The sequence below is a fragment of the Eurosta solidaginis genome, chromosome 4 (genome assembly GCF_040869045.1).
Source record: "Eurosta solidaginis isolate ZX-2024a chromosome 4, ASM4086904v1, whole genome shotgun sequence".
Taxonomy (NCBI): domain Eukaryota; kingdom Metazoa; phylum Arthropoda; class Insecta; order Diptera; family Tephritidae; genus Eurosta; species Eurosta solidaginis.
The window spans coordinates 107,864,802-107,892,172 of NC_090322.1; the positions used below are offsets into that span (position 1 = coordinate 107,864,802).

The 27,371-nt window shown below is 41.2% G+C and overlaps 1 long non-coding RNA gene and 1 pseudogene across 3 annotated transcripts in view; one reads left to right on the forward strand and one right to left on the reverse strand.

Moving 5' to 3' along the window:
* LOC137250120 (uncharacterized) overlaps positions 1 to 27,371 on the reverse strand; it is a 122,834-nt gene that overhangs the window by 29,629 nt on the left and 65,834 nt on the right. The gene's annotated exons all lie outside the window — the stretch shown is intronic.
* Positions 20,188 to 21,085, forward strand: LOC137247701 (T-complex protein 1 subunit eta-like; annotated as a pseudogene).

The window sequence follows — 27,371 nt, forward strand, 5'->3', positions numbered from 1 at the left end:
AGACTAAGCGTACCCTGGTGATGCATACACCAGTAGGTAAACGAGATGGTGTTCCAGCGGAGCCGAATGCAAGCTCGGACCAAAATGACCAGCAATCTTAACGCGCCCCTGATAAATGCGCATAATACCTCGAGGCTAATGACCAATGTGTCGACATACGCACAGGACGGAGCTAGTGCTTTGCCATTAAATCATGGGAATTTTGGAGGAGCTGCAGGCGGTAGGGCGCATACCCCAGGGATCCGTGCCGAAGCTCCTCGTGGAGACTCGTGGGTGGAAGTGCTACACCAACTTTTCCGGACCTCGCAGGAAGAAATGCGGAGGGAGATGAGGACGATCTGAAACAACATGGACCAGCTCAACGCAGCTCTCGAGTCTGCGCAACAATCGATGAATTTTAACAGGAAAGCGTGTAGAACGGAGCGTAACCCAATTCCAGCGGCTGTAACCCCAACGAACCCTGCTCCGAGCAGCATAGTAGTAAAACCCCAGGAGTGGAAAATATCGTTCGATGGTACTGAGATCGTCGCGGATTTCCTGTTCCTTAGACACCCTGTGTGAGCGTACACAATGCTCTGACGACCAAATAATGGCGAGTTTCCACCTATTCCTTTCTGGGCGGGCCGAAGAGTGGTACTGGTTGTTTACAAAACAAAACCCAAACACGACTTATGCATTTTTGTGCTACTCACTAGCAGAGAATTCGGGACCCTGAAAAGTGACCACGAGATCATGATGGAGATCTCCTTGCGTAAGCAGAAGCTAAGTGAGTGCTATGGCGTGTTCCACACGGACATAGTCTCCTTAAATGCGCGCCTAAGAGAACCAATGTCAGAGGTCTTACTGATTGACATCATAAAAAGGAACGTCAACAGTAGACTTAAGCTGATGCTTTTCAACGCAGAAGTGAGAACCTTTCATGATCTACGCGATGTAGCACGCCGAGGGGAACAAGTGCTGAAGGAAAACAAGATATTGGGAACCACTTACCCGTGACGTCACTTGAACGAGGCCCGCACGATAACCCCGGACATGAGCATGGAAGGCGAGGACTGCGAAGCTGACCCACAGATAGAGGCGTTGGAGTGTCGACGCAGCAGGAGACCGGATTATTCAGGCATCCAGTGTTGGAATTGCCAAAGCATGGGGCATTCGTACTTCTATTGCGAAGAGCCCATTACAAACCCGTTTGGTTTCAAGTGTGGTATAAAGGGAGTCCTCACTCCGAAATGTCCTAGGGATCATCGTCTGCAGGGAAACCAGAGTCCGAGCGAGAAGACAGAGGAGGTAACTCGTTCGGGGCTATAGCCCCCATATCAGCCAGTGCCCGAGTCGTCTCGTGCGCTGAACCAGTTAGTAGAACCTTCGCGAATGGCGGGTTCCCAAATGTTAGTAGCACTCCTACGAAGGAACCTCCGAAGGTCAAAGTAACGTTCCCTGATAGTAGAGATAGTTCAACCGGATCACATTCAGATAGTCCAGCTTCTTCATGTGTAGTTTCCAAGCCAGTAAAAATTTTGAAGTCATTTAGTATGGATGTTGCCTGCCAGGCCGCAATTCTACCTAGTCTTGAACAATGAGAACATAATTATAAGCTAGTGAGATCTAGAATATTTGAAAATCAATCCAATTTCACGGTGTCGGAAAATATTTTAAAATGCCGTAAAAGATATGCCAAACGTGTAAAAGAGCGAAAGCTTCTCCAGAGTACTACGATTCTTCTTACCGAAGATGAAATACCCTGCTGGACTCTGGAGCCAACGTTTCTATCCTGGGAAAAGATTGTGAAGAATTTCTAAAATCCAATGGTCTGAAGTATACCCCACTACAGGCGTTCGTATATACAGCGGGTGGTAACAAGCAGAGAATATTAAGTTCGATTTCTTTACCAGTGACTGTCAAAAACACTACCAAATCCATTCGTTTTTATCTTGTACCTTCGCTACTTCAAGAAGCCTACTTCGGAGTTGACTTCTAGAAAGCTTTCGCCTTAGCTCCTGATATATTTCCAAGTGTAGCGTGCTTAGAAGTTAGCGAAGAAAAAGGTCAAAAACATAATTTCCATGATTTGGAGAAAATGCAGAAGATCGAATTGCAGAAGGTAATAGAGATGTTTACGTCTTTTGAGAAGTTAGGTTTGTGGCAAACACAGCTGGTCGAACGCCATATTGATAGGGCGACGCGGTTCCGATCAAAAGCAAGCACTTCCCTCTTTCGCCACCAAGGCAAGCCGAAGCATTTAGGGGAATAGACAGGTTGCTTGGAATGGGAGTGATCGAGGAATCGAACTCGCCGTGGTGTAGCCCGGTAGTGTTAGTTCGAAAACCAGGGAAGGTCCGGATGTGCATTGACTCTAGGAAGGTCAACGAGGTCACGAAGAAGGACTCGTACCCGCTGCCGCATATCAACGGCCTATTGAGTAGACTGAAGGACACGCATTATATCAGCGGCATTGACCTAAAGGAGGCGTTCTTCCAAATTAAATTGACGGAATCATCCAAGGAGAAGACAGCCTTCGCCGTTCCAGGAAAACCACTGTAACATGTCAAAGTGATGCCGTTCGGCCTATGCAATGGACCGCAGACAATGAGCAGACTCATGGATAAGGTAATTCCATCGCGGTTGAGGGAGAATGTTTTCATTTACTTGGATGATCTAATGGTATGCAGCGCGAATTTCGAGGATCACATGAACCTGCTAGCGGAAGCGGCGAAGTGTTTGAAGGATGCCCGCCTTACCATAAATGTAAAAAGAGCAAATTTGCCAGAAAGAAATTCGATACTTAGGATACCTGATAGGTAGCGGGTGTTTAAAGGTAGACCCAGGGAAAGTAGAAGCCGTTAAGAATTTCCCATCGTCAGGTGCGTAGGCATGGCAAACTGGTATAGGGCATTCATCACTAATTTCGCTGACATAGCAGGTCCCTAACGGATTGTCTTCGGAAATCGCCAGGAGCATTCAAGCTTACCTCTGAAGCTATAGAGGCCTTCGAAAAACTTAGAGTAGCCTTGAGTTCCGCTCCTGTCTTGGCCCGGCCCGATTTTTCCAAAGAGTTTGTGATCCAATGTGACGCTTCCAAAATAGGTGTTGGCGGGGTGTTGTTCCAGGTCGGTGATGAGGGCGCTGAGCATCCAATCGCATTCGTTTCGAAAAAGCTGAATAATGCTCAACGCAATTATACAGTAACCGAGCTGGAATATCTCTCCGCCATAGTCAGCGTGAAGCCCTTCCGACCCTATGTTGAAGGCTTGCCGTTTCGGATTATCACGGACCACTCCAGTCTCAAGTGGTTGATGATGCAAAAGGACCTAAGCGGGAGGTCGGCGAGGTGGTCGCTCGTGCTGCAAAGATACGACTTTAGGATGGAACATCGTAAAGGCACCCTGAATATAGTACCTTATGCGCTTTCGCGGTTCGATGTAGACGAGTTAACTTTTACTACCACACCCGGGGAAATAGATTTAGTCTCCCCTGAATTTAACAGTAACCAATACCTAGATTTGATTAGGACCGTCACTGAGAACGAGGAGCCGCTTCCGGATTTACTAGTGGTTGATGGTGTCATTTTCAAGAGGGTTAAATTTCGGATGGCGGTAGAAGGTGAAGAAGTTCGTTATGGCGTTTGTGGTTGCCGAAGGGGTTGACGGATGAAGCCGTGAGATTAGCACGTGACGCCAATCGGAGTTACCATGGCGGGTGGCAGAAAACCTAAAAACGCATTAGGCAAAAGTACTTCTGGCCACAGCAATCTAAGGACGTCAGGGACTACGTGAAGCAATGTGACACTTACAAAGCGGTAAAACCCACGAACCAACAGTCAAGACCACCTATAGGGAGTACTTTTACATCCGAAAAGCCATTTCAGAGGTTATATTGCTATTTCCTAGGGCCTTATCCGAGATCTAAGCGGCGAAATCAGTGTCTTTTTATAGTATTGGACCATCTTTCAAAGTACGTTTGGCTAAAGCCCATGCAGAGAGCCACAGCTGTAAACGTTATAAATTACTTCGTTTCTGAGATCTTTCCAGCTGTAGAGGTCCCTGAGTTTATTCATACCGACAACGGTAAACAGTTTATCTCGAAGGAATGAAAAAATTTTTAGAAAATTATGGGGTGACACACGCGAGGACGGAGTTATATTCTCCTCAAGCGAACGCCTCAGAACAAGTTAATAGAGAAATTTTTTCTAAATTGAGATTTTTCCTGAAGGATAAACCAGACCATACCGATTGGGATAAGCATATACCCGAAGTTTTATCAGTTTTGAGAAGTGATTTTCATACGGCAATTCAGTGCTCTCCATACTTTGCATTATATGGTCAAAACATGGTTCAACATGCATCAGCTTACAATATTTTGGAAAATTTCGGCAGCCTCAGGGAAGACCAGGTTACCATAGCAAACAGAGCCGACAAGTTGAATAATATTCGTGAGCAAATCCGTAGAAATTTAGATCAGGCAAAGGACAGGGGAATAAACGCCTATAACAAGCGCTCTAGGCAAGTCAACTACAAGGACGGTCAGGAAGTTTTCCGGAAAAACTTTGCTTTAAGTAACTTCAAACAGTGCATTAACGCCAAATTCCTGCCGAAATATTTTAAGTGTCGAGTGCTCCGAAAAATAGACAATGCATTGTATGATCCCGAGGACCTAAACGGGAAATTGATAGATCGCTTCCATGCTTCGGATATTCGTCCATAATAAACCAACGAGAACATTTTCTTGCTTTTACTAATTGATTTTTTTTTAAACATACAAATTTGATTTTTTATATTTACCCTGTCTGGGCATTTTGGCGGTCGAAGACAACTCGAATTCTCCCCATTCAAGCCAGTATTCTCCCCGAGCAACGATTTCATAGGGTGTTCACACGCGTTCTCACCGAGAACCGTGAACAGCCTGGCAGGCCAAACTTGGGTTGGACTAGCCTTACGGAGTTTGGACGAGTTCTCCTTTATCAAAATGTCTACATGCATAATTTTTGTTTGCCTTTCTGTGGGTGCGATAGCCACTAGTAAATACCATACGGAGTTTTGACGAGTTCTCCATAATAAATGTCTATCTGTCGCAAAGCCTTTTAACTAGGAAATAAAATTACTTTACCATTTTTTCTGAAGTGGTTTTTTGATGGACCCTCTGTTGCCCGGCTAGCTTCGCGGTAGAACTTTGAGACTCTTATCTTAGGGGTGAGTCGTGCCCCACGTTAACTGATCTCGGAGATTCCTGGAAGTGGCCCTCTACGGGTAAACCGGTTTCCTGTTCGCTTCCTCGCCAGGTTCTCGAAGCGAAGCAGGTTTTTTATGGTCCGCTTGGGAGATTCACATTCTGAACGTTCTACTGACTGGTGGTAGGAGGTTAGTTAATAGGGAAAAGGTTAGGATTCACCCTCACTCATGTCTGCCTGGGGTGCTTAAAACAAATTTTTGTTAATTTCGCGCGGGTGGCATCGCCAAAGAATCTAATGGTGTGGGAAGATTCCCAATAACGGCAACCACCATGGCGTGACTATACAAGGTGACAGCTGACTTGTAGTTTTTATACGATTTGACAATTTCAGCGCAGTACGATTTCGGTTCACAAAAACAAAGTATATGGAACTTTTAATGATGGCTGCAGGAATGTTACCGCGGCTTCCACCATGGCAACCACAGGTAAATCATGCCATTTAACGGTGCTTTTCCGTGGCGCACTCGCAATAGGAGTGGCATTTTTCTTCCTAACGCCATGACGGCGTGGTGCGCCATTTGAAAAGATAAAAATGTAAAGTGCGTTGCAAAGTGTCGGTTGTGTTCGCGTGGTGATCGTTCATTATGGATAAATTTAAAACTACTTGCCATTGCGCATATAATCAGAATAAACTTATTGTGTGCGGAATGTATTCATTTAAAATCTATTAAATTTGGAAAGTAATACCAACGTTAAATATCTTCACCATAGCCAAACCGCGCGCTATCACCGCCAACAGCGCAACACCGTGTGCCAATACCACCCTCAAATGTACACCCCAACCGCGCATGAACATCATCAGCTGCGCCGCACTGTGCAACAACAGAACAGTGACATTAATAGGCAGAGGCCCACCTAAGCGGCCTCCTGCACCACCAACAGCGACAACAAAAAGGCAGAGGCCCACCTAAACGGTCTACCGCACCACCAATAGTGACATCAAAAGGAATGGGCCCATGAAGCGGTAGAAGTAGGTCGAAGGCAGTTCAAAAGGTTTGCTGCGATAAACCTTCGGTTCTGCTACCGGTACGAGGAGGAAGAAGTGTCGAATGGCAGAATGAAGAGGCTACGTTCGGCGCAAGGCGACAAACCTGCTTTCAAGAGGCAGAAAGGACCCAGTCCTAGACCCGCGAGGCAGGGCAGTCGCATAGACAAGACAAGTAAGCCCAAAGCTGTAAGACAGATGGGCTCCAGTAGCGAGGTAGCAACTACCTCGAAAGCTGCGAGTCAGAGGAAAGTTCCAACTACGGAAGTAGGATATAAGCCAAAAGGAGATAACGCTAGGACTCCGGCTTTCTCGGAGGCGCTAAAGGGAGTTAACCCTAAGACTCCGGCTTTCTCGGAGGTGCCAAAGGGAGATAACACTAAGACTCCTGCTTTTCCCGAGAAGATGAGTGATGTGGCAAAGCAGTCACTGACTGTGGCGCTGGTTGATTGTAGAAGTCCTTTCGGACAAACTACTGAAAGGTGGAGATCTGTGGAAAGGGAGCTTATTAGCTTAATTCTTAAGATGATGCGGGAACAACGAAGTAAGCCCCTTCCAACCTGTGCTTCGGGGGGGTGGTATAATGGTGTGAAGATGATAGCGTGCGACAACATCGCGAGCTTGCGGTGGCTGGAGGAAGTGGTTCAAACAAGGCACGAACGCGCGGTTTGAGGTGGTGGATAAAGCGCAAATCCCCACGGTACCAAAAGTTAAGGTATGGATACCATGCGTGATGAGGTCGGAGGATACACTGCAGAATCAGAATGCGAACATACCGACACAGGATTGGAAGGTACTTACTGTATCTCGGCCTACCGAGGATGGTCAGTTCTACATCTTCCAAATAAACAAGCAGGAGGAGGATATTTTGTACACGCAGCTTGGCAAAATGTCCTTTGGCACTGGCAAAAATTACATGCGACTCAGGAAAAGAAGTCCTGAGGATAACAAATCTAACACGCTAGAGGTGGGCGAAGTCGAAAAGAACATCAAAAGCCTAAAGGAAAAAAGACAGGTGGAGGTCCCCGACGTCACCACGAACGTGCTAGAAGAGGACAAACCGCTAAATGGTGCTGTGACTCGCACAGAGGAACACCCGGTTCACGAAGAGGTTGAAGGGGACCTCGAACACTCTAAACCAAAAGGGCAAGGGGAGGACGACGACGTCAAGCCGAAGGTGCTGGAGGGGGACAAACAGCCCAATGGTGCTGCGAGTCCTACTGATAAACCTCCAACACAGTAAAGTTGCGTCGAGCGAACTCCTCCTAACCCTTGAGGAGGGTTCGTTTGACGTGGCGCTGATCCAGGAGCCGTGGCTCCTATCGGGAGGAAAGGTTTCTGGACTTAACGCGTGCGGGTTTGGCGTTTACAACACGCAAACGGAAGGACGGGTGCGAGATGTAGTAATGGTAAGGAAATTGCTGCATTCATATATGCTGCCTAATTACACCACCGAGGATCTCGTAGCGGTGGTCGTTGAGCAAAAGAATAAGCAGGCATTTATCCTGGCGTCCTTCAACATGGCCCATACTGCGGAGGTTCCACCAATGGAGTGCAAAAGGCCAGTACAGGAGGAAGGGCGCAAAGGGCGGTTGGTCATAGGCGCAGATGCAAATGCGCACCACAATGCGTGGGGAGGAGCAGATACGAACGAGAGAGGCGAATCCCAATTTTGTTACATCCTGCAAACCAATTTGCAGATAGCCAACAGGGGATATGTCCCTACATACATTGGTCCAACATCCAGCAATATTCTGGATATATCAAGGTATGATTGGATGGTTCTTGATAGACCATCCTTCTCCGACCATGCTTATATCAGCTTCAACACCCCCCTAAAGAGGGTAGAGAAGGGAGGAACCTTTAGAAACCCTAGGTCAACGAACTGGACTAAATTCCAGAAACATGTAGAAACAAAACTGGGACAACCCAAAGAGGTTGCTAATGTAGAGGAGCTGGAGGAGTCGAATGAATTCCTAACAAGGACGCTTATGACTGCGTATAACAAAGCGTGCCCTATAAGAAGATTCAGAGGAAAAGCAAAGCCGCCATGGTGGAGCAATGAGCTGAGTCTTCTAAGGAGACCGGTAAAAGAAATGTTTCAGCTCGCAAAGACCGCGGAAAGCGAAGCGTGTCGGGACGAGTACAGGGATCTACTGAAGATCTACAAGCGTGAAATTACCAGGGCGAAGAGAATCTCATGGAAAAGTTTCTGTACGGATATAGAGTGTTCCAGCGAAACAGCAGGGTTGAAAAAAGTCCTAGCAAAGGGAAACATAGTCCAGGGATAATAAAGAAAGAGAACGGGGAATGGTCACGTAATGGTGAGGAATCCCTTGCGGTGCTTCTCGATACACATTTCTCATCGGGAGACGGGTTTGAAGAGCCAGCAGACATCACTCACACTTCGATCACGGAGCTAGTAGTGCCGGGCTTGGTGACCGATACCAAGATCGAGCGGGCAGTGAAGACGTTTTCTAAGTTTAAATCGCCGGGCCCAGATGGTATATTTTCGGCCATGCTACAAGTCGCAAGTAGGGCGGTCGTGGAATGGCTTAAAATAATATTCGATGGGTGCATAAGACTGAATCATGTACCGCACTCTTGGATAACTGCTCGTGTAGCTTTTCTACCAAAGGCGGGGAAGATCGGTCACGTGTATCCCAAAGAATATAGACCCATTAGCTTAACATCATTTCTGCTCAAAACCTTTGAGAGGCTGATAGATTTGTACATAAATTAAAATGTGCATGAAAAGCTGCTCTCCACAACACAGCATGCGTACACCAAAGGCAAGTCGGTAGACAGCGCATTGCATAAAATAGCTCCGTCCACTTGGCAAATACTAGAAGCTTCATAGGACTTAAGCCACTTGCTGCTTCTAGATCTAACAGCTGTATCACTCCTAATAGCTGGAGTCTTAGCCTAGCTAGTGCAGGGCACGAGCACAGAACATGCTCGATCGTTTCCTCTTCCAACCCGCACTTCCTACATCTGCTATCACCAAGCCTAATTTAAAAGCATGTGACGTCAGAAGGCAGTGTCCAGTCAGAATACCTGTCATGAGCCTACAGTCCTCTCTTTTTAATGATAAAAGTAACTTTGTTAGTCTAAGGTTGTAAGACCTACACATAATCTTCGACACTTTACAGCCCCGCGCTTGAACCCATGCCTTTCCCGTTTGTTCGATCATGTGCACCTCTCGCCTTCGCTTAATCTCCCCAGTCTAATTCAAGGGATGCGCCCGTTTTAGCTAGTTCATCCGCTTTTTATTCCCATCAATCCCCATATGCCCCGGGACCCAATATAGATGTATGCTTCTCCCTGTCCCGATTATCTGCAGAGACTTCTTACACTCTAACACGCATTTAGATGCTGTGCTGTACGAGATTATTGCCTTAATTTCTGCTTGACTGTCAATATAAAAGTTAACACGGTTGCAGCTTAAGCTATTCTCTTCCAGGGTTTCTACTGCTTTGGTTAGGGCTAATATTTCCGCTTGGAAAACACTACAGTAATCCGGCAGCCTGTAGGATCTGCGTATTTCCGGATCAGCACAGTATACCGCAGACCCTACTCCTTCCACTACTTTGGAACCATCTGTGTACACAGGTATCGCTCCGTCCGCCATTTGCGCACTCTTGCGCCAACCGTTCACCCCTATTGTGGCCTTAAGATCTCCCTCGAAGGGCAGATAAGGAATCACGTAGTATGTTCGTCTTGTGATTGATGACGCTATACTACTATGGCCACATGGTCGGCGCTCAAGCTGCCCCGAGGCACCGAGCCTGGTTGCGGTTAATGCTTTGTTCTTTGCTACCAGGTCTACAGCTGGAATGTGCAGAATGGCATACAATGCAGCCGTCGGGTTGTTTTCAGGGCTCACGTAATGCTAAGCATCGATAGTCTGCATACCCCCTCTAATTTTTAGGTATGTTGTTTTTTGTGTGGCTTTCCACCAAACAAGAACTCCATAGTATAGAATAGGGCTTATAATCGCTGTAAAAACCCAATGAGAAAGAGAGGGCGATAAGCCCTACGTACACCCCAGCATTCTTTTACATGCATAGAGTGCCGTTGAGGCCTTCTTGACCCTCTCCTCCACGTTGAGCTTCCATGACAGCTTACTGTCTAGGATGATTCCTAGATATTTTGTGCAAGGTGTCTCCTGTAAGGTCAACCCTCCTAACTTAGGCCTGGTCCAATTTGGGACCTTGTACCTCTTTGTAAACAAGACAATATCCGTCTTCTCCGCATTGACTTTCAACCTGACATTAGATGCCCAGGTATGAATATCCCGAAGCGCCCGATCCATCAAAGAACTAATTAAAACTAAGGGTAAAGATAATTTTAAATAAGACTATCCTTACTTAACTAGATACGAACAAAAAAAAGGAGAATGAATTGAAATAAAGAGAAAATTTTTAATTGATATGCAAAACAAAAAGAGAAATATACAAACTTAAAATTAGGTAAATAACAAAAAAAATTATTTGCGCGTATATAAATGAAATAACGAATATGAAATAAAATAAAGTAAGGTTAAAATAAATTAGAATAAAACTACATTAAAATCAATTAAAGTAAAATAAATACAGTAAATAAATAAATGCCTAAATACAATTAATACATAAATAAATACAATAAAATAAACAAATAACATAAGATAAAACCTCATAAATAAAGTGAGTTATTAACAAAACAAAAGGTCAATTATAAATGAATAGCAAATGAAAGGGGTAATACAAATAACTAAACTTAAACTAAATAACGAAGAACACATTAGGAAAAGAAAAGAAAGGAACTTAAATTTAATTTTTTTGGTTTTATTAGTTTTGCATTCGGTAGTTTACATAAACATCTGATATGGCTTTTTATTTCTTTTGAGCCTTTTGCGTATTTACACAAACAGCAATTTTGATGAAATTTTTAAATTTGTTTGATTTTTTTGTTTGTATTTTTATTATACCTATGGCTTAGTAATGTATATTGAATAAATTTTATATAAAATGGGAATGCTGATTATTTTTCTGATTTAGAAGGCACATAGGGAATTTAGAAAAGGAGCCACCGAAATATAGTGCGTCGGTGGCCATGGGTTTGAGGGTGGGATCAACACAGGGCGTCGCAACAATACCCGCGGCGCCCCCTATGTATATTCGGCCATTTTCACCATTTTCACCTTTTTTTAACTCTTAGCTTTTTTTCCATTTTGATTTTCCGCGTTTGGTAACCAGTCACTTCCGGTTCGGTACATTTATTTTGCGTTAGATTTTTTTTTAATATCTTTTTTTTTTTGAATTTTGTTTTGCATGTTTAACGGGTTGTCCGTGGCATCCGGTTCAACCGGATGTCGTTTTCTTTTGAATTTTAAGAGTTTTGGATGAGTTCTGCGCTTTTTGACGGTTTTTTTTAAGGCATGATATGACCTTTTTTCCGTTTATGGCGCAGGAAAGCAGGGTTGGCAATAACCCCGCCCAGCCGACATGACTAGCCACAGAGCACCACTAGATCATGCCGACTGCTTTCTTTGCTGCTCCATTTAAGATGCGTTTCCATAACATATTGTTGCCGCCTGCCATCAACTGTTGGTTGTTGGCTATGCTATATAGGCATAGTGTCAGGCACAAGTAAGAAAGAGGTACAGGGAGTTATATTATTGTAGGGCTACGCGTGTTTTTTTTTTTTTTATACGTTTACATTTGCGCGTTAAAAAACGCTTTTCCTCGCTTAGATAATGCTTGGGAGACCCACCTAGCGGCAGTGGTTAAATAACTAGCTCCAGAACAGGGTGTACCTAAAATCGGAGACACAAACCTCTGGGGGCCACACTGTATAACATATAGCTGAATCAGTTGCGATCAATTGTGGACACACACCATTTTAAGAGGTGATACATAGAATTAGTGTAGAGGTGAAACATAGACACATATTTCAGTTACATCTGATTATAATGCGTTTTGAAATTTAGTAGTACTAATTTTATGCGCAGCAATTTCAGAGGTATTTAAAGTTTGACGATTATCAGTCCTTATAAAGTTTAAAGCTAAGGCCACACGGCGCTGCATTACACTGCACTTCAATTTTTTGCTATTTGATCAACATCCCTTCAAAAAACGCGAGTACTCTATAAATAATGTAAGGAATACTCCTTTGGGAGTATAGGACTGCTCCAAATCTAATCTGTATTCATACAAAAAATGTGCTCCAATTAACATTGCGATGTCCTAAGAGAGGAGTAGGTGATCCCACTCTCGCTTTGTTTGTGAGTATTCCATAGAGTACACACGTGAGAGTACTTTCCAAAGTACTTTCACTATAGTACTCCATGGAGCACCCACAGAGGATCATATGCCAAAGTACTAAAGAGGAATTGTGTCGGAAAGAATTATCGAAGTGAATTTAATTTAAAATGAGAGTAAATGAAGAGGGGCAATACAACTTGTATATTTTATACTACGAATATTCTTATGTTATTTAGCATTTACGTGAATAAACTAATATTTCTCTATACATAATATAGTATGTATACATAAAAACAGTGCGCTGTTGCATTTTATCAGAGTTGCCAAAGTAAAATTTTATTATTAGTTATTTGCATGCAATATTTTACTTTTGGCAACTCTGTTCGATCGTCATCGTGCCGTGATCACTGTCGTTAAAAAACGAGCAATGATCGGTTGATGGTGGTCCGCAAACGCAGTATTGTTAGAGTACTCCAACATGAAGAAAATGGAACACGTAATCCAACAATTTTTGCAGGGATGGCCGCGCGGCGCAGTGCTGCTGCCGCTAGTCGTGATTCATAAAAGCCCCGACACATAAGCAGTTTTTCATATAGATTAGTTTAACACAAGCTAATGCATTATGAGTAGATTGCATGTATTTTTATGGAGAACGGTAGAATGAGCCACACTGGCGCCATCTGATATTGAAAAGTAGACAACTCCCAAATTTTATTGGAAGCATGTTGGGTGTTGGCACACTTTGCAAGTGAAATTATTTTTCCCACTGGTTGGTAAATTTTCTAACATTTTTTGCAAATAAAAACTGCAGTAATACAAATGAATTCGAAACAAAATACATTAGCAAGTATTTTTGTTGCATAAGAATCATTTTTATACCAGTGCTTCGCAAAATTTTGTGTGCGAATGGGCAAGGCCAAGTCTGAAGTACCTTAATATTTACGAACGCAACATCTTGGTTGATTGTGCCGATGTTACTGGCATGCATAAGCTTGTGTTAAAACCATCTATATGAAAAATTTCAATGTGCCGCGGCCTTAAGAATTCATGCGAATATTTTCCAGGGCAGTGTAGTGTAGCGCAGTGTGGCCTTAGCTTATGCGTAAACTCTATTGATGTAAAAAACACAACTCAAGACAAAATAAAGTAATAGGACCCTGCAAAAATCGTGTGACCAAAAACTCACACAGCCACACGAATTTTTGACAGGGGTGACGATTTGGAATGAAAAATTTTCCAAATGAAATAGCATGTTGACAAATTTAGCTTTGCCACAATGTATCGTGCTCTCTCGCATCTACTATATTCATAGGTATTGTGAAATATTTCATTTTTGTGTGGAAAAAAATTTTCTGCGAGTCCGCCATTTTCCGCGAATTGAGCTGCAGGCCTGTGCTAATTTTGGAGCATTAAATTAAATTAAATTAAAACAACAATAATAACTTTATAGTTGGTCAATATGGTGAAACAGCTAAGCCGCCGCCTCAAGCCAATGCACCAATTTCCATGGATTCGCCATCGCCTCCAGCAAGGACACCACCAGGGAAAGCTGTACCTGGTGGTCCCAATCCGATGACTATAAATAGGGCAAATATACCTGGCTTGCCTCATACTTTGTGTTTAATAAATTTTGTTATTTTTCTAGACTGGTCAACAACCAGTTTCAGCTACGCCACCAACATCAAGTGCAGGCGGCGTTGCAGCTCCATACCAGCACACAGGTGAATAGCAAATGCCACCGCAATCGTGTCCAATGCCATGACAGTCTGGTGTAATGCAGTCACAATCCGGTCAAATTCCACCTCAACACCATATGCACCAGCCATTTGGTGGCCATGAGAAACATGGTCCTCCAGGTATGCCGCCCGCATCAACTGGTCCAGGTGGAGCAATGACACCACATCCAGTTATACCAAGGTATATACCACAAAAGCAACCGGGTTATGCAATGCCACGATAGCAGCAGCAACAACCTCCCCAGGCTGGCTATCTACCAATGCTACAAAATCCGGGCTATCCACCACAACCTCAACATCCAGGTTATCCTCTACAACAACCAGGTGCACCACGTGGTTACATGGGTCAAATGATGCCACCAACGCAACCTGGACAGACGCCAATGCTAAGTCAACCACCCAAGCCGGGTCAACCCCCAATATCCAGACACGTCCGGACGTCCTGGCTATAATGTATGCTAATACAACTAATAATTTACAAATTTGCTGATGATTATTTTTGTGTTATTTTCTTTAGCAACCACCTGCACCTGTTACTGGTAAATATCAACAGCCGCAACAGTATGATCAAGCCCAACGCCGTTTAGATCCCGATCAGATGCCAAATCTGATAAGCGTTATCATTGAAAATCAAAATAGCGCTGGTGGTGCTTTTATTACTAAGGAACAGGGTTTATTACCACCATTGGTGACCACAAAATATGTGGTAGAAGATCAGGGTAACTCCTCGCCACGTTAAGTTAGGTATCGATAATCGAAATTAATATTTTGTTTGGCAATTACATCGATCTTTCTTCTTTGCAGGTCGTCTTTGTATTGCATACCTCCAACAGCTGATTTATCAAAAACAACAGCTTTGTCCATTACACTTACCGTCTCACCAATGGCACGCACGGTTGAGGGTGAATATGAGCCACCCATTGTAAATTTTGTTGAATTGGGTGCAATTAGATGTAATCGCTGCAAGGCTCATATGCAACTTGTAGATGCTGGTCGTCGTTTCCAATGTCTAATGTGTAAAGTAACAAGAGATGGTAAAAAAAAATCTTTCATTGATCCATATTTTTTTTCGACAGTGCCAACTGCATATTTCCAACATTTGGGCCACATCGGACAGCGTGTCGATAAATATGAACGTGCTGAACTTGTATTGGGTACAAGAGTATTTGTGTAAAAAATGTTTGGGTACCGATAGCTCTCAAGGTAAACCTCAACTCATATCCAACATCAATGCCTCGCATTCAATTGTGGACGCTGTACGCACTACATTGGATTCACGTAGTATTGACAAGCATATTGTTGATTCCAGTGGTAAGGCCACAATTTCAAATGAAGGGGCAACCATTATGAAACTATTGGATATTGTGAATCCAGCCGTAAAACTCTAGGAGACATCGCCAAATATCAAAATGCTGAGGTAAGTTTTTTGTTATATTAGAATGTGTAGAATAAAAATGTTTCTCTTATCAGGTCGGCGATGGCACCACTTCAGTAGTATTTTAAGCATGTGAAATCTTAAAACAAGTTAAGCCATATGTTGAGGAAGGCGTGCATGCAGGTATCATCATTAAAGCTATACGTAAAGCATTACAATTATGCATGATAAAATATGACATGGCTGTACATGTCGAAGCGCCAATCAAAGGAACAACAAAGTGCTTTATTGGAAAAATGCTCTGCCACAGCAATGTCCTCCAATGTCCAACATTATCAGAAAATTGTTGATGCTGAATGGCGTCTCCTGTACAATAAACTCGCTAAGTAAGGCACCAATGTTGTGTTTTCTAAACTACCAATTGGTGATGTTGCTACACAGTATTTTGCAGATCGTGATATGTTCTGTGCTGTTCATGTACCAGAAGAAGATTTGAAACGTAGAATGAAAGCTTGTGTTGGTGCTGTTATGACTACAGCTAATGATATTAATTCAAGTGTTTTGGGTCTGGTTTGGGTTTGGAAGAAACTGAGCTTCGTTACATGATGCTGTAATGATTGTGCGGCGTACAATTAAACATGATTCTGTTGTTGCTGGTAAGTCAAAATACAAATTGAAAAAAATGTCTAATCTTAAATTGTTAAGTAATATTATGAAAAGATTGTGCCCAACTCCGGAAGAAAAAACTATAAAATTTGTGTCAGTGAAATGATAATTATTGCTTTTGGTTGTAGTTTTGAGGCATCGTCTTCGAGTGCCTTCTGGTGGTATATGCCGTTTCTTTTGCCAACTACCTGTAAGGCGTTAAATTGCTCAGTAACGTCGCCGTGGACTCGTTCAGTGTAATGTGTAATGGCGATCCCAAGTTCCTCGTGGAAATAGGGGGTGAGGCGGGATGGCTTAGAAGTTTTAAAGTGATGATATTAATCGTTCCCGAGATGGTTGTTGTTGTTGTAGCAGTACTTCGCCCCACCTAATAGGTGCGACCGATCAGAAATTGTCATCGATATCCTCTAACGGGAGTCCAAGGAAACTTGCTGTTTGAACAGGGGTGGAGCATAATGAAAGGGGTGTTAGAGGCGTTGGTTCCACATTACAATTAAAGAGATGGGGCCACATTGCAAGCGGGGCATACATTTTGTATATCGGGGTTGATTCTGGATAGGTAAGAGTTTAACCTGTTACAGTATCCAGAACGAAGTTGAGCTAGAGTGACTCGCTTTTCCCTGGGGAGTATGCGGTCCTCTTCCGCAAGTTTTGGGTACTGTTCTTTGAGTACTGGATTCACCGGGCAATTCCTAGCATAAAGGCCCGACACCTGTTTGTGGAGTTCACTGAGGACCTGCTAGTGTTTTTTTGCTTCATACGGCTGAGTTCTCAGGTTTCGTATTTCCTCATAGGTAGGTAGGTTGAACTGGCCGGTCCATGAGGACCTCACATAGACTGATTGAGTCCGTAGTGTTACCAGAAGTTTATTTTAACGACCAAACTGAAAAACGCTATCAAAAACCCGTACCTATGTTATAAAATAACTCCGTCCTCTTGGCAAATACTAGAAGCTTCCTAGGACTTAAGCCACTTGCTGCTTCTAGATCTGAAAGCTGTATCACTCCTAATAGCTGGAGTCTTAGCCTGGCAAGTGCAGGGCACGAGCACAGAACGTGCTCGATCGTTTCCTCCTCCAACCCGCACTTCCTACACCTGCTATCACTGACCAAGCCTAATTTAAAGGCATGTGACGCCAGAAGGCAGTGTCCAGTCAGAATACCCGTCATGAGTCTACAGTCCTCTCTTTTTAATGATAGAAGCAACTGTGTTAGTCTAAGGTTGTAAGACCTACACATAATCTTCGACACTTTACAGCCCCGCGCTTGAACCCACGCCTTTTCTGCTTGGTCGATCATGTGCACCTCTCGCATTCGCTTAATCTCGCCCAATCTAATTGGGACGTCTACGGAGCAAGCTTCAAGGGATGCGCCCTTTTTAGCTAATTCGTCCGCTTTTTCATTCCCATCTATTCCCATATGCCCTGGGACCCAATATAGATGTATGCTTCTCCCTGTCCCGATTCTCTCTAGAGACCGCTTACACTCTAACACGCATTTAGATGCTGTGCTATGCGAGATTATTGCCTTAATTGCTGCTTGACTGTCAATATAAAAGTTAACACGGCTGCAGCTTAAGCTATTCTCTTCCAGGGTTTCTACTGCTTTGGTTACGGCTAATATTTCCGCTTGGAAAACGCTACAGTAATCCGGCAGCCTGTAGGATCTGCTTAATTCCGGATCAGCGCAGTATACCGCAGACCCTACTCCTTCCACTATTTTGGAACCATCGGTGTACACATATATCGCCTCGTCCGCCATTTGCGCACCCTTGCGCCAACCGTCCACCTCTATTGTGGCCTTAAGATCTCCCTCAAAGTGCAGGTAGGGAATCATGTAGTCTGTTCGTCTTGTGACTGAGGACGCTATACTACTATGGCCATATGGTCGGCGCTCAAGCTGCTTTCCTCATAATGCTTACGGAGATTCTTCTTTAAGCCCCTAAGCGGTGTTGGATCAACAATCAGATGTCTGTTGGGATGCCCAGGTTTCTGGGTATTCTACAGAAACTGTTTGGTTAGCATTTCATTTCTTTCCCTTATTGGGAGTTTTCTCGCTTCATTGTGCAGGTGGTGTTCCGAGGACATAAGAAGGCAGCCCGTAGCGGTTTTGGGGGCAGCATTTTGGCAGGCCTGTATTTTCTTCCAATGAGTAACCTTTAAGTTTGGCGACCATATCGGAGACGCGTACCATGCAAACGTCTATTTATATTTACCCCAAGTACATCCGATTTATCGAATTATATTAAATATTTGTTACAGCTCTGGATTTTCGTTACAATTACTAGTGCACGCTCTCCAAGATGTATATCCTGATCGAAAGTCACACCCAAAATTTTAAGGTGTAAAACAGTCGGTAGGGTAATGTCATATGGTCGACATTTGGCGCGGCCATGTTTTAAATAAGGTCACCGCTGTTTTGGTTGATGACAATATCAGGTTTCGCGAGGCGACAAAACTGGAGAGATTGGAGAGAGATCTGTTTTTTTTTTTATTAAAAAACTCATCGATGTAGGAAACAATAGCATAGGCGTAGAAGCAATAGTGACTCCTGGTGGTAAAGGTAGCTATTGATATGTAGAAGTTAAGCAGAAGTTTGAATATGAGTTTTTTTAAGTTATTGCAAAAAAAGCGTTGAGGATTTTTAATATCTTACCAGGTACCTTCGTACATGTTGCTAAGAATGAAGAATAAAACCTATTCAAACTCAATTTTCACCAGGACAAAGCCGCTGAGACTTCGCTATACTTTAACATACAATACGTTACCCCATTTTAGCACAACTATCATTTTTTGATTTTATTAGATTTTATAAAATGTTTCTTCCTCTACAGTTCCATTTCGGTATTGGATGGTAAATATGGCTTTCGAATTTTCTCCATCAATAACTGACAAGGTGGAAGAAATCTATGCGCGTAAATCGCAACATCCCTTCAAAAATCGTGTGACCAAAAACGCACACAGCCACACGAATTTTTTACCAGAGGTGACGATTTGGAATGAAAAATTCTCCAAATGAAATAGCATGTTGACAAATTTAGCTTTGCCACAATGTATCGTGCTCTCTCGCACCTACTATATTAATAGGTATTGTGAAATATGGCATTTTTGTGTGGAAAAAAATTTTCAACGAGTCCGCCATTTTCTGCGAATTGAGCTGCAGGCCTGTGCTAATTTTGGAGCATTAAAGTAAATTAAAATAACTTAGCGATGTTGGATGTAAGTGTTTGGAAAGTGAATTTAATATGTATTTATGTTTGTAGTTGTACAATATTACAAATTCTAATATTTTTTCAGACAACAATTGTTGCACTTCGTGCACGTCTCCAACAAATGGAATCAACAACACAATACACTTCATTACCTGGAAATCGAGTACAAATGGAAAACCTCAACAGCCAGGTTATCCTCTACAACAACCAGGTGCACCACGTGGTTACATGGGTCAAATGATGCCACCAACACAACCTGGACAGGTGCCGATGCCCAGTCAACCACACAAGCCGGGTTAACCCCCAATACCCGGACACGCCCGGAAGTCCTGGTTATAATGTATGCTAATACAACAAATATATTTAAAAATTTGCTGATGATTATTTTCTTTAGCAACCACCTGCACCTGTTACTGGTAAATATCAACAGCCGCAACAGTATGATCAAGCCCAAGGCCAATTAGATCCCGATCAGATGCCAAATCCGATAAGAAAATAGCGCTTGTGGTGCTTTTATTACTAATGAACAGGGTTTATTTCCACCATTGGTGACCACAAAATATGTGGTAGAAGATCAGGGTAACTCCTCGCCACGTTACGTTAGGTATCGCTATTCGAAATTAATGTTTTGTTTTGGCAATTACATTGATCTTTCTTCTTTGCAGGTCCTCTTTGTATTGCATACCTGCAACAGCTGGTTTAATAAAAACATCAGCTTTGTCCATTACACTTACCGTCTAACCAATGGCACGAACGGTTGAGGGTGAATATGAGCCACCCATTGTAAATTTTGGTGCATTGGGTCCAATTAGATGTAATCGTTGCAGGGCTCATATACAATTTGTAGATGCTGGTCGTCGATACCAATGTAAAGTAACAACAGATGGTAAAAAAAAATCTTTCACTTTTAATTGTTTTCATTGATCCATATTTTTTCTCAACAGTGCCAACTGTATATTTGCAACATTTGGGCCACACCGGCCGGCGTGTCGATAAATATGAATGTCCTGAACTTGTATTGGGTACATATGAGTTTTTGTGTAAAAAATGTGGGTACCGATAGCTCTCAAGGTAAACCTCAACTCATATCCAACATCAATGACCCGCAATCAATTGTGGACGCTGTACGCACTACATTGGGTCCACGCAGTATGGACAAGCATATTGTTGATTCCAGTGGTAAGGCCACAATTTCAAATGATGATGCAACCATTATGAAACTATTGGATATTGTGCATCCAGCTGTAAAACTCTAATCGACATCGCCAAATCTCAAGATGCTGAGGTAAGTTTTTTGTTATATTAGAATGTGTAGAATAAAAATGTTTCCCTTATCAGGTCGGCGATGGCACCACTTCAGTAGTATTTTATGCAGGTGAAGTTAAACCATATGTTGAGGAAGGCGTGCATGCACGTATCATCATTAAAGCTATACGTAAAGCGTTCTAATTAAGCATGACCAAAATATGACATGGCTGTACATGTCGAAGCACCAATCAAACGAACAAGTGCTTTATTGGAAAAATGCGCTGCCACAGCAATGTCCTCCATACTTATTCATCAACAAAAACGTTTCGTTTCTAAAATGGTTGTGGACGCTGTACTTTCCTTTCATGGACCCAAAGCCACAAAAAAAATTTAAATTAATTAATGCTGACGTACGTGTTGATAATGTTCAAGAGTATCAGAAAATTGTTTATGCTGAAAGGCGTATTCTGTACAATAAACTAGCGAAGTAAGGCGCCAAGATTGTGTTATCTAAACTACCAATTGGTGATGTTGGTACACAGTATTTTGCAGATCGTGATATGTTCTGTGCTGTTAGTGTACCAGAAGAAGATTTGTAACGTACAATGAAAGCTTGTGGTGGTGCTGTTATGACTACAGCTTAATTCAAGTGTTTTGGGTCAATGTGATTACTTTGAAGAACGTCAAGTTGGTGGTGAACGTTTCAACATTTCCAAGGTTTGATAGTGAGTTTGACATTGATTTTATTTTCATAGTTTATAATTAGTTAAAGGTTGCGTTAATTTTAGAACATGTACATTGATTTTACGTGTCGGTGCCGAACAATTTTTGGAAGAAACTGAGCTCCGTTATATGATGCTATAATGATTGTGCGGCATACAATTAAACATGATTCTGTTGTTGCTGATAAGTCAAAATACAAATTTAAAAAAATGTCTAATCTTAGGGCCTCATTCTCTATTACGAAACGAACTTCCGTTGCGGATCAGAGACGAATCGCTAGTGTATTTGCACTATGTTAAACGATGGCAATTTATCACTTGACAATTACTTTTGCCTTCCTGTTAGTTAGAAACGTAAAGACCGAACTAAAATGATAGAGAATACCGTTGCTAGACGAAATTGGTTGGAGGCGAATCGTTCGTCTGAGCTATCGTTCGCAATACAGAATGAAGCCTTTAAATTGTTAAGTAATATAATGAAAAGATTGTGTCCAACTCCCGTAAAAAAAATATAAAATTTGTGTTAGTGAAATGATAATTATTGCTTTTCGTTGTTAGTTTTGAGGCATCGTCTTCGAGTGCCTTCTGTAACAGGTTAAACTCTTACCTATCCAGAATCAACCCCGACATACAAAATGTATGCCCCGCTTGCAATGTGTCCTCACATGACACCAACCATCTCTTTCATTGTAATGTGGAACCAACGCATTTAACACCCCTTTCCTTATGGTCCACCCCTGTTGAAACAGCAAGTTTCCTTGGACTCCCGTTAGAGGATATTGATGACAATTTGCCTGTTAGGTGGGGCGAAGCATTGCTACAACAACAACAACAACAGTGCCTTCTGATCATATATGCCGTTTCTTTAGCATTCTTTTACATGCATACAGTGCCGTTGAAGCCTTCCTCACCCTCCTCCACGTTGAGCTTCCATGACAGTGTACAGTCGCCGTGTACAGGTACTTACTTTTATAAATGCGAACTAAATTAAAAAAGCACTGCACGGCTACAAGGTTCTGCTGAGACTGAGTTTATTAACTTTAATAGAGAGTTACAGAGTAGCTGATTAATGTATGATTGGTACAAAGAGAAATTAGCGGTAGAATATAAATATATGATACTTATGTTATAAAGGCGTTAACAGACTATAGCTTTAAGTATGTTCATGTTATTCTAATTTATATGCGGTGGCACTACACCATCCTTCCAAAGGAAAGAAGACTGCATCAAGTTGATCAGGCTTGATACAATCATCGTCCTGTCAGGGCTGTACACTAATTGAACGAACTGAACGAATAACTTTTTAAATTGGTAAGTTATATTTTTCCCCTTTTTTTTTATTCGTTCAGTTTAATCAATTTGAGTGTTTTATTGAAAATGTAAAATGTAGGTACGTAATTCAAAAAAATTGTTTTTCATAAATGTATAAGTTTAAGAATTTGTTCAGCACTAATCTAAAAATTCATAGATACATATGCGCGTGAATATATATTTTAAGGCTAAAATTGTACATATCCATTTTATAAATTTTTTTTTTTTTTTTAATTAATTTTCCTTAACCTATTTTGTGTATCGTTCTAGATTTTTTTTGTGTTTCATCAAAGAATGTGACATTAACACCGTCGACCTTTTGAATCTGAAATGGGCCTTCATAGATGCTGTTATGTTTTTCGTAGGGCTGTCTTTCGACTAGTACCAAGTCATTTATTTTCAAATTTAACGGTCGCGCGCCTTTATCATATAGCAAATTGTTTCGAGCTTTGTGTTTACTTATCAAACTTTTTGCAAGATTAAGCGATTTTTGCATCCTATACTTCATTTCCTTAGCATAGTTATCAATATTGTAAATAGGATCGATTGCAACAGTTTGTACCTCTTGCGGTAATATAGCGTTTTTGCCGAAAACTAACTCAAATGGCGTTATCTTATTATCGAAAGCTGAGTTTACGGTTACGTTATGATGGAATGTGAAATATTTTAAATAGGTATCCCAGTCAGAGGATGTTTCATTCAAGTATGCGCGAAGATATTCATTAAAAACGCGATGGTTACGTTCTATTGTACCGATTGTTTCATGGTGGTAAGCCGTAGAAAAGTCATGGGTTATTTTTAAAATATTACATAATTCGTTAAAGATTTCGTTTTTATACTCAGTGCTTAAATCCGTTCGAATGGTATTCATTACACCGTAGGTAAGAATGAACCCTTCGAAAATGGCTTTGGCAACAGTACTGGCTGTTTTATCAGGTATTGCTATGGTTACAAGATACTTTGTTAAATCACATATCAAGGTAACAGCGAACTTGTTACCGATATCAGAGGTTGGTAAAGGCCCGATTGTGTCGACTACAACAACATCGAAAGGCTTTATTGGTGTTGCCGTAATAACTAATTTTTCTTTATTTTGGGGCTTAACTTTGTTGTGTATGCAATCCACGCAGAGCTTCACAAATTTGGATATATCTCTCGTCATATTTTTCCAAAAAAACTTTGTTCTCAGTTCGCGTATAGCTTTTTTGTTCCACAATGACCACCCGATAATGGGTCAGTGTGGTAAATGGTCATTAACTGTAGTTTTTTGGAATTATCAGTCACTGTTTCCACCGGGTCAGTTAATATTATTTCTAATGTTTTTAGGATGTCATTTCCTTTGGCTTTTAGCTCGGATATGGAAATATGTTTAAAAATTATGTCATCTTTTGGCCATTCTATTTTCTTAAAGTGCTGACTGTCGGCCGCCTTTTGCAACCTCGAAAGCAAATCATCTAAATTCAGAGTTTCGTTAACGGTAGCAACATTAGGTAAAAAAATGCGTTTGGATTTAATATGCGCAAATATAAGAACATTAAAATTTATTTTATTTTTATCATTACATATTTGAGATCTTATTTTCGGTATTTTCTTGGAAAATTCGAATTCGAATTTATCATACACCATAACTTTCTCTGTTAAAGTGTGACTTTCATTGTTTGTATTTGGTTGAAATTTTTTCGTCATTGACAGAGTTTTCATTGCGAGAATGTGTTTAGATTCTTGTTTTAAATCAGAAAATGAAATGCACGAAAGTGCATCAGCTGCTACGTTGGTTTTTCCTTTGATATATTCGATTGTGAAATCGTACTCCGCGAGTTCTAACCTGATTCTGGCAAGTTTTGATGTTGGATCTTTCATGTTGAAAAGATAGACCAGTGGTCTATGGTCTGACCTAACCGTGAAATGCGTTCCATATATGTATGGTCGAAATTGCTTAATAGCGAAATAAATCGCTAACAGTTCTAGCTCTATAATTTGCTTGTTTTGTTCAGACTTGCTAAATGATTTAGAAGCGAAATGCACAGGTAAATCGTTGCCGTCATGGAGCTGGCTTAGTACTGCGCCGCAACCTGTTTTTGATGCATCGACTGTTACAATGAATTTTTTTGTGAAGTCAGGATACTGCAAAATTTTTGGTGAAATCAAGGCCATTTTTAAACATTCAAATGAATGTTTGGATTCATCACTCCAGAAAAATTGCGCATTTTTTCGACTTAGTGCATTTAATGGTGCTGCTAGCAAAGCGAAGTTGGGTATAAACCTGCGATAGTAATTCGCGAAAGCAACAAATCGCCTACAAGAATCTTTATCTGTCGGAATAGGGTAGCTTTGAATTTTGTCAATTTTTGAATTATCCGGTGAAATTCCAGTTGACGAGCATTTGTGACCTAGGAATGTTACCTCGGATCGAAGGAAGTTACATTTTTGTGGATTTAATTTAAGGTTAAATGTTCGGCAGGTATCAAAAACTTTCTTAAGATTTTTTAAGTGATGTTCTTCGCTACATCCAATGACAATAATATCGTCAATATATAAAAATGCTTCATTCGGAGAAATTCCCGAAAACGCTATGGACATCATTCGTGAAAATGAATTGGGGGCAACATTTAATCCAAATGGCAAAACCTTCCATCTAAAAGCACCTCGATCAGTACTAAATGACGTGATATCGCGCGAGTCAACATGAAGCGGAATTTGATGAAATCCTGAGAAAAGGTCCAACGTGGAAAAAAATTTTGCTCTGCCTAGATTATCTAAGATATCATCAACGCGGGGCAAAGGAAATTTATCAGCTATAAGATTTTTATTGATAGCACGGAAATCAACACACATTCTGTAAGCTTTTTGACCTTCACTGCTTTTTTTTGGAACTAAAATCAGAGGACTGTTGTAGTTTGAATTACTTTCTTCTATAAGATTGTTTTTTAAAAGATTTTTTACTTGCCTATCAATTTCCTCTCGCTGCAAATAGGGTAATCGGTAATTCTTCATATAAACTGGCGTTGCATCCTTTACTCTAAGTTTTTGCTCATAAAAATTATTTATTGTCATCACGTCATCCTTTAATGCGAATATATCTGCGTATTGAAGGCATAGGTTTAATAAATTTTCTTTTCCATTCCTAGGTATTTGCTGAGTAAGTATATTTGTAAGTTCGCTTATGCGTTTTGCATCTGCTGTTGTTTTATTAATAGAATAAACATTGTAGTTGCTTAACATTTCTGACTGAACGTGACAATTGTTAACTAGCTTCACTTTATCTGTTGTATTAATAATTTTTAATATAGGATTGCTACTGTTGGCAATACAGCTTGCCGTGAAAACGCCGTCGCAAATTTCCTGCGATTCTATGAATAGCTGTCGGTTGGGTTTCCCTAAGTTAAAGACACGGTACACCTCACACCTGGGTGGTATGATGCATGTATTAATGTTTGTACTATGTAAAATTGGAATATCAAATTTTTGGTTATTTAACCAAAACGAAAGACGATCATTTGCATAATTTATGTTGCATCTGTATGCTTTGAGAAAATCTTTGCCAAGAATGGCATCAGAGGGGATGTTAAAATTGTCTGGAACGACATGTAATGTATGTTTAAAAAAGTAATTGGATGTTGTTAAATTCGTTGTTATTTTTCCAAGAGTCAACACTGTACCTGATGTGACACCTGTTATGTTTATTATATTATCGCTGTCCATGGGCGTATCTTTATTTAAGGCGCAAAGTTTAATTAAGGAGATGTCTGATAGTTCTTCTACACGTTTAGAAAAATCCGAATAATTATTGTTGCTTACATGTAGGGCTGCGATTTTTCCTGCAACAACCTTTAAGTTGTCAGGCTTTATTCGTGCTCGTAGGGAAAGTTTTATATCGTTGGTAGATGAAATACTCGTAGGAAGAGCTTCTCGAGCTTTTCCTTCCAGTTTAGATTTCAAAAATGATATTAGCGTGGGTATTAAGTTTTCCTCAGCTAAACTTTCAACAAGATCTATTTTATCTATAAACGATTCGAGAGCCAGTGGGTCCCGGAATAATTTTCACGAATTATAGACGCACACATTGTTACAAATAATTTTTTTTGCTCTACGGTAGCCATATTTGAATGTTTAGAAATACTCGCGTTTGGTTCTTTAGTAAATACGTATTGCTTGTCTTGGAAAGCAAGTAAATTATCTAAATTATCTAACGCGTTTAAGGAAGCGTGCCGTTTAATATTTTTTCCGGAAACTTGCAAAGTATCATATTCGAATTCGTCACCTGATTCGTAATCTTTAATAATATCTTCACACAGTAATGAAGTAAAATCTTGTGGAACCTTTATTCTGCATTCTAGCTTAGCAAAACATTTGATAAGCTGCTCTCTACAACGTACTATAATATCGTTAATGGATTTTACGTTAACACTTGAAATGTTTTCTAAGTTTAAAGATATAATTGAATTATACGATTCGATAAGTAATTCTTTGTATTCTGTTAATTTTTCTTCTCTTGTAGATAATGGGCGACTTTGTAAAATTCGTTTGGTGATTTTTAAAAATGACTCTTGAGCTTCTTTTGCCCTTGCTTCAATATCACTCATAGCAATTGAATAATTTGTCGTGAAAACTCCTACACACCCTAATTCAGCTTATTCAAAAAGTGAC